Here is a 12,787-nt window from a genome sequence, read left to right as displayed (position 1 = left end):
GTCTTAACCACTGGACCGCAAGGGAAGTCCGTGATTAACGTTTAAATCAGTAGAATTTGAGTAAAACAGATTATTCTCCCTAATGTGGGTGGGCCACATCCAATCATTTGAAGGCCTTAAGTCATGTTATATATTATACATAAATATTATATAGGTTCTGTATACATTGGTTCTGTTTCTCTATAGAACCCTGACTAGTACAACAATGAACAACATTCTTAACACTCTTACTTATGGTTCCCTCTTCTAAGGAAGAAAATCATGTGCTATATTATTTCCTTTTGACTCTGGTGTCTTACCTAAGGCATGCCTAGCTTTCAGAAAATTGTTCATTGCATAAGCCACCAGTGATAGTTTCTTCAGAATTCCAGGACTAGCTATGTTATACAACCCAAACTGATTAAATGAAGGCAGACCTCACCAGTGAAATTTCAGGCATCAGTGAGGAAAATATTTTTTAGTGTTGGGTCATGAAATACCCCATAAAATACCGTTAGCTTAGTGTTTCTTGCCTGAATCAATGTCCTTAGAATGCAATGCGGCCGAAAGTAGATGGTAAGAACTCCCTTTTTGGTATAATTAAGGGATGGGGTTATTTTGTCAGGTGAGCAGTCATCTTGGTGGCAGAAATCAGTTTCACAGACCCACTAGGCTACAAGGGTCATCATGGAGTCGTCTGGACCGTGCTGACCTCACACAGCACGGCCACCAGGTCCAACCCCATACTTACCGATGCTCTCACTCTCAATTTAGGAATCATCTTTATAGTTGTCTGGACTTTTATTTACCTACCTTCCCCATATATTAAAGTTATATTTTGCAAGACAGTCTTTGTAAACTCCTGAGTAAAGAGAACCAATCGGTCTGCTTCTCCAGTGATATTTGACAAGGCAATTTAAAGGCAATAAGAAGCCAAATGAGGTTAAGTGATGGGGACAGAGAACATCCAAAATACTTCCTCATCAGTTTGGTTTTTGTCACATGAGAAGGTGATTTCGTATTTCCTATGAGAAGAAATGGTATATTTCTTGGGCTGGCTTTTGCCATAAGCACGAGGTTAATGTTTGCATTTTCTGCAAGAGTAGTCCTCCGCCCCAGTTTAATGCAAACTCTCTCTCTCTCTCTCTCTCTCTCTTTATTTTGGCTGTGCTGAGCAGCATGCAGGATCTTAGTCCCCCAACCAGTGATTGAACCCGTGCTTCCAGCGGTGGAAGCTTGGAGTCTTAACCACTGGACTTCCAGGGAAGTCCCTGCAAACTCTCTTTAATGTCAATAATTCCAACACACTTCAACAGTTATTCTCATGACTATTCACTGACTTGAATGGCTAGTATTCAGCTGAGCATATGAAGGCCACAGATGGTTCTACTCTCATCCTTCTGCGCTCATCTAGGTGACCATGAGAACTTATCATTTTTTATGTCAACGGTTGCCTCTACCACTTGACCGATAACTCTTCAAAGGATTACATCTTCCTCATTCTCCTATCTTCTCAGAGCAAAATTCTTTAATCCTATGATATAATCAATCCTATTATGTAATTGTAAACAGTGGCAAATAACAATGACAATCATATAAGCAGAAACAAAACCTCACATGAAAAAGAAAACTTGGCACCAAAACTCAAGATGTAAAATAAGACAAGAAAAAGAAACTCCCATCAACATACTCACGTGTGGTGCTAGAAAATGTGCAATGGTGCACAGCAGCGGACAGGTGTTATCTTACAGATGCAGCCTACACTGACAAGTATGTATTAAATATGATTATGTGGTGTGTATTAAACACCCTGTGTAGTGCTCAGCATCTAGGAGGTACACAATATTTGTCAGCTCCACACTTTTTCTTGAAGCACCACTTAGCTCCAAGTATTGAAGACATCTCATCTGCAGACTTAATCTCACCTCATTCATGAGTTAATTGGAAACAGGTCTGATAGTACATTAACAGCAGAAATTCAGAAGCATGAAATGAGCTTTGCTGTCCTAATCCCAGCATCTGGTGTCTCTTGGATGAGCTCCTGGATCCCACTGCGCTTTCTCCCTAACCCTCAACCTGCATGTCCATCCATCCTGATTGACTGGATTTCTGCGCTGATACAGTTCTTTGTAAGAATCACCCTGCTCACAGCCTCAGCCCATCTGACCGGGGCCCAGCCACTGCCTCAAGCTTGGACATCGTCTCTTCCTACCTAGACATAGACTAATCCAGTTTCCATCCAGATTGACTCCTTTGGAACAAAATCATTGCCTATTGCTCGATTATGATGATTGCTGGACCCCATCAACCAGACTGTAACCATTCATTATTGAAAATGACCTTGATTAGACCTGAGTTTGCCAAAACCCATGGACAAGGTAATTCAGGCTGAGCCCTATCTCCCCCATCAGGTGGCATCTTGCCTGGCACTGTTTTTGTCTGCCAGCTTGCTCTTGATCTCAACTCGCAAGAGCTCCTTCTTGGCCCAAAGAGACATAAGCATTTAGCTTTGAAAATCATCTTAGCTTCCTGTTGCTTGGGATTAATTTAATTTATTGTTTTTAGAGAGTGACTTTTAAAATCTAAAACAACTACTGGATGAGTTTCGAAGTTATCTAAAACCTCACTACCCAAAGCATCGTTACTAGACGAACAACATGAGCCTCTCCTAGGCACTTGTTAGAAGTGCAGAATCCCAGGCCCCTCCCCAGATCTACTGAATCGGAATCTGCATTTTAACAAGGTAATTCATTTGCACATTCACATTTGAAAACGCTGATCTAAATACTTCTCAGCAAACATCAAATGGAGGTACTCCTGAGAAACTATTGCGAGGTTAGAAAAAGATTTGTTTATTTTTAAAAATATTTTCTGTTGGTTTTGTATAGATATTCTTTATTTTGTTTAGGTTATATCTCTTTCTTCCCTCTATTATTATTATTATTATTATTATTGTTGTTGTTATATTTTTTGGCCGCACCTCAAGGCTTGTGGTATCTTAGTTCTCCGACCAGGGATTGAACCCGGATCTTCAGCAGTAAAAGTGCACAGTCCTAACCACTGGACCACCAGGGAGTTCCCAGAAGAACATTCATCTGAAAGATAGAATCAATTTTATCAACAAAGGCATTTGTTCTGAAGTCGAAATGGTTTTGCGTCACTGTACTCAAGGTAGTCAAGTTTGCTCAAAACCCAGCATGTGCAGGTTTGATTATGAAATGCACTTCCTGAATTGCTAATTATTTCTGAGTTTTCTCCTGGTACTTCCTTTCTGTCTCAGCCTCATGTGAGTAAATTTTCACAGTGGTCTCCGTGAAAATTACCACACAGGAAACAACAGGAGACTCTTAATTACTGAATTCCCACACAGCATTTATTCTTTATATTAGAGCCATCGGAGAGCCTCTGGACATATATACACAATTAAAAAGATAAACAAGATTCCCAGCCAAGTTGCAGCTGTTCTTAACTTTCTTGGAACACTAACCTGGATAACTACTTCCTTTTATATCAGAGTAAGTTCCCTGCCAGTGACAGTTCATTGTCTAATAACCTGAGGGACTGGAATGTGCTTGTGAGGCAGTGCAGGTGCAGCGCTGGGCCCAAGGGATCCCGGTGGCTTTTCCTTCCCCAGCTCTGAGTGTAGTAGGTTTCTTAGAACCTGAAATGAGGGTGCTGAGAGGCAAGTCAGTTAGGTTTAGCTCCTACCAGAAGAATGTTTCTTGCTCTACTGTGGACCAGAAGTGACTCTTACATTGGCTGCACTACCCTAAACCAGCACAGACAGAAGAAACAGCTGGCCCTTTTAGATCATTCTTTTTTTTTTTTTTTTTTTAGATCATTCTTATGTTTAACATGTTAGGAATTGTTTTTCTCTAAAGTCTAAAATCCTTTTTGCTGCCAAATGAAGACATTTTCATACATATTCTATCTACAGACAGACATCTACACACTGGAGAAAATTATAGAATATTAGTATTCAGTGTTCAATAATTCTTCTCTAGGTGAAACTCCAATTCTCTTTGTGCCTCATTTTTTCTCTTTAACTTTTGTGTCTTTTTAAAAACCCTCTCAAAGCTCTCTTCTCTCAGCCTTCAGACTCTGCACCCGGACAGTGAGCTTTAGTAACCTTCTGGGCAATGGAGAGGACGCAGTCCTTACAGGCAGCATTCCTTTTATACTTCCTGATATGATGCTCTTTTTCTTACATTGCTTTCCTCCCCCCTGGAGAATCAACTGTAGTTATTTCTTCAGTGGCTTTTTCTGTTCAGCCATTGTGGTTGTCCCTTTTACCCCTCTTCATCCTCGTTTAAGGTACTTTCTCCAGTTCGCCAGTAAATAACAGGTCTACTTCTAACCTCCAGATAGTCCTTGTGTTGCTAAAATGAAATTTGGTGTCACCAGTGATTAAACCAAGAGGAAACTCCAAGCAGTTGTAGTGTAATGCTGGGCAACAGACTGAAGTCAGGAGTTCTGGACGTGAGTCTCTGACCCCCTATCTCCTCCACCAGCTCCGCCAACTGGCCCCGTGACCTTGAACAGATTTACTGCTCTAAAAAGAAGGACTTCCATTAGTTGACTCCTTAAGTCTCTTCTTGCTCTAAGCTTCCTTCAGTCTGAGAAATCTGTCATTAGTGGACTCAGTCTTTTTCACGATCCTTTCCATCCCTCCACTCTCCTTTAATTTTTCTATTTTTAAGAGCTCATTTGCTTGAAAATTACTCTTAGGAGAGAATCTGAAGGTAATCATCTACTTTTAATAAAGGAAGTATTAAGGAATATATACAAAAATCCAAAACATTATAAAGATTAATACTTTTATCATTATGCACAACTTTAATAAATAAAATATCACCATTAAAGTTTAATCCACTCAGTAATTTTTTTTTTTTTTTTTTTGCGGTACGTGGGCCTCTCACTGTTGTGGCCTCTCCCATTGCAGAGCACAGGCTCTGGACGCGCAGGCTCAGCGGCCATGGCTCATGGGCCCAGCTGCTCCGCGGCATGTGGGATCTTCCCGGACCAGGACACGAACCCGTGTCACCTGCATTGGCAGGCGGACTCTCAACCACTGCGCCACCAGGGAAGCCCTATTTTAATTTAATCCTCTCATCTATTGCCATTCCTTCTCTATACCTAGGAGGTAACCTCTCTCCAAGATAGTCTTTTAGCCTTTAATGTAAATTCAAGTCATAGTGTTATCTTTGCGAGGGCTATTGTATTTTAGCCTAAGCTCTAATAATAAAATAAATAAGTTATAAATACATTTATCAGAATTTTTGGCAGATGGAAAAGACGCGAGGAGCAGAGTGTCCATCCCAGTGGAAAGAGCTGACGCTGAGAATCATAATATACCTATATTTTGTCCTACGTGTGTCAACAAGTGGACATTTCCTGTTGCCGGTGTTTTATTTACATATGGAGGGCTCTTGCAACAGTACTAATTCTAACTTTTCTTTCACATTTTTTAATTGCTTAACATCCTTGTTCATTAGCTTTCTCTTTGGAAACTGAATATGGAGGAATATGGGAACAGTAGTGGTATCTACAGGAATGAGACAAAGAATGACTACTTTACGATTTATTAGTTCAACAACAAACTTGTTTAATTTAGAACACATATCAGTAATTATGTCAGTCCTAGCTGACAATCACCTATAACAACACTTGGAGTTACTAGGCTTTTGCTCTGCCCACAATGTTGCCAACATCATCTTTGCTTTTTCCTTACCAACCATCTTCCAGCCATACTGAACACCTTCCGGGTTCTCAAAAATATGCAGATCCATCTCTCTCCAGGCCTTTCACACATGCTCTTCTTCTGCTCTTCACAGTGTTGGTTATTTCTCCTCCTCCATCTCCTCAGATGGCCGCCTCGTCTACAGTGGATCTGCACTCCCCTTATCTCATCTCAGCCCTCTCTTAGTTTTCCTCTAAGCATGTATCACAATTGCAATTTTACTGTCTCCTCCTTTAAAACATAAGCACTGTGTGGGCAGACACCTTTCTGTCTTCCTTACCAATTGCTTACCATAGTCTTTAGCAATAGGAGGGATTTAATTGTATCTTTTAAAAGAAAAAAAGTAAGAGAGGGAAAGAAAGAAAGAAAGAAAGAAAGAAAGAAAGAAAGAAAGAAAGAAAGAAAGAAAGAAAGGGAAAGAAAGAGGAAGGAAGGAAGGAAGAAAGAAAAAGAAAGAAAGAAAGAAAGGAAGGAAGGAAGGAAGGAAGGAAGAAAGAAGAAAGAAAAGAAAGAAAGAAAAGAAAGAAAGAAAGAAAAGAAAGAAAGAAAAAGATGAGAGGGAAGGAAGAAGGAAGGAAAAGAAAGAGACAAAGTGAGTACTAACTTCCTGTATAAATCTTGTGTCTTTTTTTTTATTAGTAATTCATGGAAATATCCCTTGACTGTGGTTCAAGTCTTTGCCACAATGACTCTTATTGTATGGTAAATTGGGCATTTCTTCATTAAATTATTGGTTTGAAAGAGAATCTTGACATTTTAAAGTCCTTTAAATAGACTTAAAGCACCAGCACTAGCAGTCAACCATCTTTGGGAGGCTATTGTAGATTTTTTTTAAAAACTTTTAACTTTGTGATAATTACAGATTCACATGCAGTTGTAAGAAATAATTCACAAGAACCCTGTGTATCCTTCACTCAGTTGCCCCCAGTGGTAACATCTTGCATTACTATAGTACAGCATCACAACCAGGAAAATGATTGTTTTTAACAAAGTGACAGGTTTGTTTTGTCTTTTTCAATTCCAATTCTTTATTCATTCTTCATCTCTTTCACAAAAGAGCTTGAGGTGGTATATAAAAAGGATAAATATAATACCATTGTTTTACAATTAATTACAAAGGAGGAAAACAAGGTTAAAAGCAGCTAAGAAAATAAGGTTAACTCTTGGGGCTAATTCAAAGTTTATAACCTGGTTCTCTGCAGGGTCAACAGATTCTAATTAATTCCCAACAGGAAACATGCCAACTCTTCAATGGAAGACAAAGCCTTTCTTAGTTCCTAAAACAATAAAAAGTTCTCATAACGGACAACTAAGTATGCTTATAAGAGACACAGTTTTTAATCACTTTCCTTGAATTACAGTGAATGTGACAAGTGGGGAACCACAGAGCTAACTCTTTAGCTAAATATCTGCCTCCTGCAAGACAACAAATCTTATCATAGACCTTCAGGGTCACTCACGTAGCATCAAAACGCTAGATGCTAAATTATCAAACTGCACAGTATTATTAAACTTCTATGAGTCAGTCACAGGGAACAGGCAGATCTACTCAAAAATATTCTGGTTTTCCTCCTTCTGGGTCTCTGTTAAGATTGCAATTTCCAGTCCCCTTGAAGTTAAGCTTAGCCAGTGACTTGCTTCAGCCAATGAAATATGAGTGGAATTGACATGTGTCACTTCCAAGTGGAAGCATTTAATTGGTGGTGTCAACGGCACACCTCTTTTCCCTACTTCAGTGATAGTGGGATCATGAGTTAGCAAGAAGCCTCCATTATCCTGGGCCCCAAGAGACTAAATGAAGCAGAGACCTCTCTGCTGATCCATGTTGGACTCATTGCATGAATGAGAAATAAACCTGGATGGAGGTTGAGATTTGATAGTTGTTCATTATCATAGGTTAACTTGATAGCCCATCTTGGTTGTTATAGGAAAAAAGAATCCCTTAAAATATAGTTACTTGATTATTCTATCTAGTCAGGCTCCTTTTCTTGAGGCTATCTATGCCCATTTCCTCCCATTGATGAGTGTGGCAAAGACTGGTTGCAGAATTAAATAGATCTTGCCGCCAATTTAGCTGTAAGTATGATTTGGTCCTCGTTTGCTCTGAAAATAATCTGTCCATGACACTCTATGTGAGGATGACTCTAGCAACATACTGAAACTTGGGGAACATCTCATGACTAGTCCCATAAGAACTAGTTGACTCGTTAAAGGAGAATAGCTCATCATTAAAACCCAAACCTCGGGGGTCAAGTGACAAAGTGAGATGGGAGGATGTTTGCTTTTGATACATCTGACATCTCTCATTGCTGTGACTGCTTCCTGCACTTCATCCTTACAGGCACTGCTCACTCTTTGGTGATAAAAGGAAAGGGGGAAAGGTACTCACACAAAGCATTTTTAATTATCTGTTAATTGGATGAAATGGCAGTTAAAGTGCCTAAGGGCTATACGCATATTCACAGATTGTCTTCAAAGGGTACAATTACCAAAGCCAATGAAAAAGATTATGAGTTCATATTGGATTGTGATTTGGGGCGGAGGAGTGTGAGGTCTGTTCAGATATCTTCCTCCAAATAGCTCCTAAGATTAATTTGTCTCGCTGGTTTTATATGATAATGTGTAGAGGTACAGTTTGCCTGGGAGCATAGCATGTTTGTCAAAGGAACAATTTCCACAGTGGGTAGTCATTGGCCACTTTCCTGATTGCTCTAGGTGTACAATACTCAAGAGGTACAGGATGGATTTCTTACTCAATATAAAAGTTTAGATAATATTTTCCATGATTTCCATGTCTAATATTATTTCCATCAGAAATAAGTATTTCTGCTTGTGGTAAAGATTAAATATAATATTCCCTTTGTGAATTTCCATGGGAACATAAAAACAGTATTTTTGAGAGTAGTCGCAACATTTTCTTTCAGAGCTGCCGAAAAGAGTATGGAAAAGACATTTTGGGATACCATGCTGAACTCCTCTCTCTGCCTTGAAGAATATTTTGACAGTTAAGATTTAATGTCCGAGTGACAACGCAGTAAACATAAGTTCAAATTCCACAGGGCCCAGGAATGGATGGGAATTACAGGCACTTTACTCTGTCTGCCCGCGTTCTGCTCAGCTTCTGAGGTCGGTGCAGGGGAAGATGTGGAAGGGGAAAAAAGCCATACACGTCCCCAGGGCACCCTCTAAGTGCCTGAGTTTTTGTCACTATATTCCTGCCACTTCAGATAATGTGAGGCAAATGGCGAAATATAAATGCTCAGTGACCACAGTATGGACATTTCCAAAGATAAAAGTTTTTTCAGTTACTTTGTGGGCAGGTCCATCTGAAAGAACCATTGACTTTTTTAAAAATATTTTTTAAATTAATAGATTATTTTCCAAATGTTAATTGAAATATAGTTGATTTACAATGTTGTGTTAGTTTCAGGTGTACTGAAAAGTGATTCAGTTTGTGTGTGTGTGTGTGTGTATATATATATATATATATATATATATATATATATATATATATATATATATATACACATATGTACACACACATATATATATTCTTTTTTAGATTCTTTTCCATCATAGCTTATTACAAGATATTGAGTATAGCTCCCCGTGCTATACAGTAGGTCTTTGTTGGATATCTATTTTAGGTATAGTAGTCTGTATATTTTAATCCCAAACTCCTAATGTATCCCCCCTTCCTTTCCCCTGTGGTAACCATAAGTTTTTTTTCTATGTCTGTGGGTCTATTTTTGTTTTGTAAATTAATAGATTATTTTTTAGAGCTAGTTTAGGTTTACAGAAAAATTGAGCACAGGTACAGAGTTCCCATTCTCTTCCTTCCCCCATTCCCTTATTATTAACGTATTGCAATAGTGTGGTACATTTGTTACAATTGATGAACCAATATTGATACGTTATTATTTTTTAAAATTTATTTTATTTATATTTGTTTTTGGCAGTGTTGGGTCTTCGTTGCTGCGCGTGGGCTTCTCATCGTGGTGTCTTCTTTTGCTGTGGAGCATGGGCTCTAGACACATGGGTTTCAGTAGATGTGGCACGTGGGCTCAGTAGTCGTGGCTTGTGGGCTCTAGAGCGCAGGCTCAGTAGTTGTGGCGCACGGGCTTAGTTGCTCCGCGGCATGTGGGATTGTCCTGGACCAGAGCTTAGAACCCATGTCCCCTGTGTTGGTAGGAAGATTCTTAACCACTGCACCACCAGGGAAGCCCCAGTACGTTATTATTTATTAAAACCGATCCTTTACTTAGGATTCACTTTTGTGTTATACAGTTTTATGGGTTTTGACAAATGCGTAATGTCTTTTTTTTAATATTTGAAATTGAATAACTATAAATTTTTTTTAAAACCCCACATTTGTTTATTTATTTTTTTATTTTTGACTGTGTTGGGTCTTCGTTTCTGTGCGAGGGCTCTCTCTAGTTGTGGCAAGCGGGGGCCACTCTTCATCCCGGTGCGCGGGCCTCTCACTATCGCAGCCTCGCTTGTTGCGGAGCACAGGCTCCAGACGCGCAGGCTCAGTAGTTGTGGCTCATGGGCCTAGTTGCTCCGCGGCATGTGGGATCTTCCCAGACCAGGGCTCGAACCCGTGTCCCCTGCATTAGCAGGCAGATTCTCAACCACTGCGCCACCAGGGAAGCCTGCGTAATGTCTTATATCTACCATTATAGTATCAGATAGAATAATTTCACCTAAAAATCCCCTGTAAGAGACATTGACTTTATAGCTATTTAAGAAGTGTGTTCCCAGCCTCCTGGCCCTCTGGACACAGTCTAGCTCCACAGGGCTGAATTCTGTAACCAAGAGGTGCTCTGTAGTAATGAGAGATGTGTGGCCTGGTGGTAAAGTGAATTGGCCCTGCTCTGCCACTGCAACATCATTTAGCCTCTCTCATCTGTAAAATGGAGCTAAGTATACAGTACTTGGTACATGAGTATTAGATGAGATTATACACATAAAGAACTTAGAACAGTGCCAGGTAGATAGCAGGTACTCCATACATTTTAGCTGAAATGATTATTCAAAAATGAACGTACACACATATACACACACATGAGTACAAGTTAAATTAGGAAAATCCAAATAAGTTCAGTGGGTTGTATCAATGTCAGCATCCTGGTTGGGATAGAATCCTACAGTATTGTCACTGGGGAGACTGGGCAAAGTGCAGCTCTATCATTTCTTACATGTAGCATGTGAATCTACAATGGTCTCAATAACAATTTCAATTTAAAGTAATTCAGGCAGCGGGGGTTGGGGGGGCAGTGCTTTAGGGCTTACCAGTTAGAGATGGAGAAATGGCAACGGGGAATCATTGATCACACCCCACCTGGGAACCAAAATCAGCCATCAGGGCCTTTGGGAAAAGTTGGGGAAATTTGGATACAGGATGAGAATTGTGCTCTTATTTTTGTTAGAATGACCTGGGTATTGTGGTGATAGAAGGAAAAAAAGATGAATTTAGTGCCTCAACGCTTCATGGCCTGAACCTGCAAGGCTGTGACAAGCTGATTATTAGAAAGCCTCCCTACATAACTCTTTTTTTATATATATATATATATATTTATTTATTTGGCTGCACTGGGTCTTAGTTGCAGCACAGAGGACCTTCAGTTGCAGCCTGTGGGATCTAGATCCCTTACCAGGAATTGAACCTGGGCTCCCTGTATTGGGAATGCAGAGTCTTAGCCACTGGATCCACCAGGGAAGTCCCCCAACGTAACTCTTTATTTCAGAGTTATAATCACCACCACGCTCTCAATGTCTGCTCAAAATTTCTAGAAGAGAAACTCAAAAAGCCACAGCAGGCCATTATTTTGCCCAAGACCTAAGCCTTTAGATACTGCAAACAAAAAGTCCTTCTATAAGAGGGTCACCAGCTCTACGGGACATATTCTCAATAAGGGATTATTAATCGTACATTATGTGCAAGCTTCCTCCCAAAATGAACTACCCAGATACAAAACGGAACAACAGGCTCTACTGAGGATTCAGCCTCCTTGAATTTGAATGCCACAGATGTATTCCCAGCAAGACAAATGAATGAGTAATTATGACTCAGCACAGTGATAGACTGTATGCTTTAGACAGTGTCATTTCGACTTTAGCCAAGGCGTTTAATGTCCCTGTTTGTAAAACACTTTGTTCCAATAAACAGCTAGATCTTGGGAATTTCCTTATTATCTAACTTTCAAGTTCTTGCAACCGAGGAGTGCATTTCCAGGCATGAAAGTTTAGGGAATGCCTTTTCACCTACTGAAGATATTCACATTGCTTAGAAGTTTTAGATAAAGAACTGCTCTATCTCACCTTCAAAGAATTGTAATAACATATGCATTTTTTCCTCTCTAAAGATCTTTTGTCGACCAGGCTCCTGTCTTTCTGATCTTTTCTGATAGAAAGTTACCAGCATGAACATGCTTGTGGTATTCCTGGAACTGTTACGTTAAACTAAATTTTTAAAGGTATTTTGAATTCAAATATGAAAATAAGCTCCCGTGGGTTATTCTTCCTGAGTGTAGATATATATATTTCTTTTTTTTTAACATCTTTATTGGAGTATAATTGCTTTACAATGTTGCGTTAGTTTCTGCTATATAACAAAGTGAATCAGCTATATGTATACATATATCCCCATATCCCCCTCCCTCTTGCGTCTCCCGCCCACCCTCCCTATCCCACCCCTCTAGGGGGACACAAAGCACCGGGCTGATCTCCCTGTGCTATGCGGCTGCTTCCCACTAGCTATCTGTTTTATATTTGGTAGTGTATATATGTCCATGTCACTCTCTCAAAAAATATGGAACGCTTCACGAATTTGCGTGTCATCCTTGCACAGGGGGCCATGCTAATCTTCTTTGTATCGTTCCAATTTTAGTAAATGTGCTGCTGAAGCGAGCACTAAATATATATTTCCATTCCTATATTTTAATTATAAAAATGTGGGGTTTTAAAAATATTTATTTATTTATTTGGCTGTGTCGGGTCTTAGTTGCAGTACGTGGGATCTTCGTTGTGGCGTGCAGGAGATTTTAGTTGCTGCATGAGGGATCT

The 12,787-nt window shown here is 39.7% G+C and overlaps 1 protein-coding gene and 1 non-coding gene across 3 annotated transcripts in view; one reads left to right on the top strand and one right to left on the bottom strand.

Moving 5' to 3' along the window:
• BCAT1 (branched chain amino acid transaminase 1) overlaps positions 1-12,787 on the top strand; it is a 217,713-nt gene that overhangs the window by 102,825 nt on the left and 102,101 nt on the right. The gene's annotated exons all lie outside the window — the stretch shown is intronic.
• On the bottom strand, positions 12,528-12,635 carry LOC132434674 (U6 spliceosomal RNA). Its single transcript, XR_009521389.1, has one exon. It is a non-coding gene; the product is annotated as a U6 spliceosomal RNA (small nuclear RNA).

This window comes from Delphinus delphis, chromosome 11 (assembly GCF_949987515.2).
Source record: "Delphinus delphis chromosome 11, mDelDel1.2, whole genome shotgun sequence".
Taxonomy (NCBI): domain Eukaryota; kingdom Metazoa; phylum Chordata; class Mammalia; order Artiodactyla; family Delphinidae; genus Delphinus; species Delphinus delphis.
The sequence above is the reverse complement of the archived record's forward strand: the minus strand, read 5'-3'. Positions and strand labels throughout refer to the sequence as shown.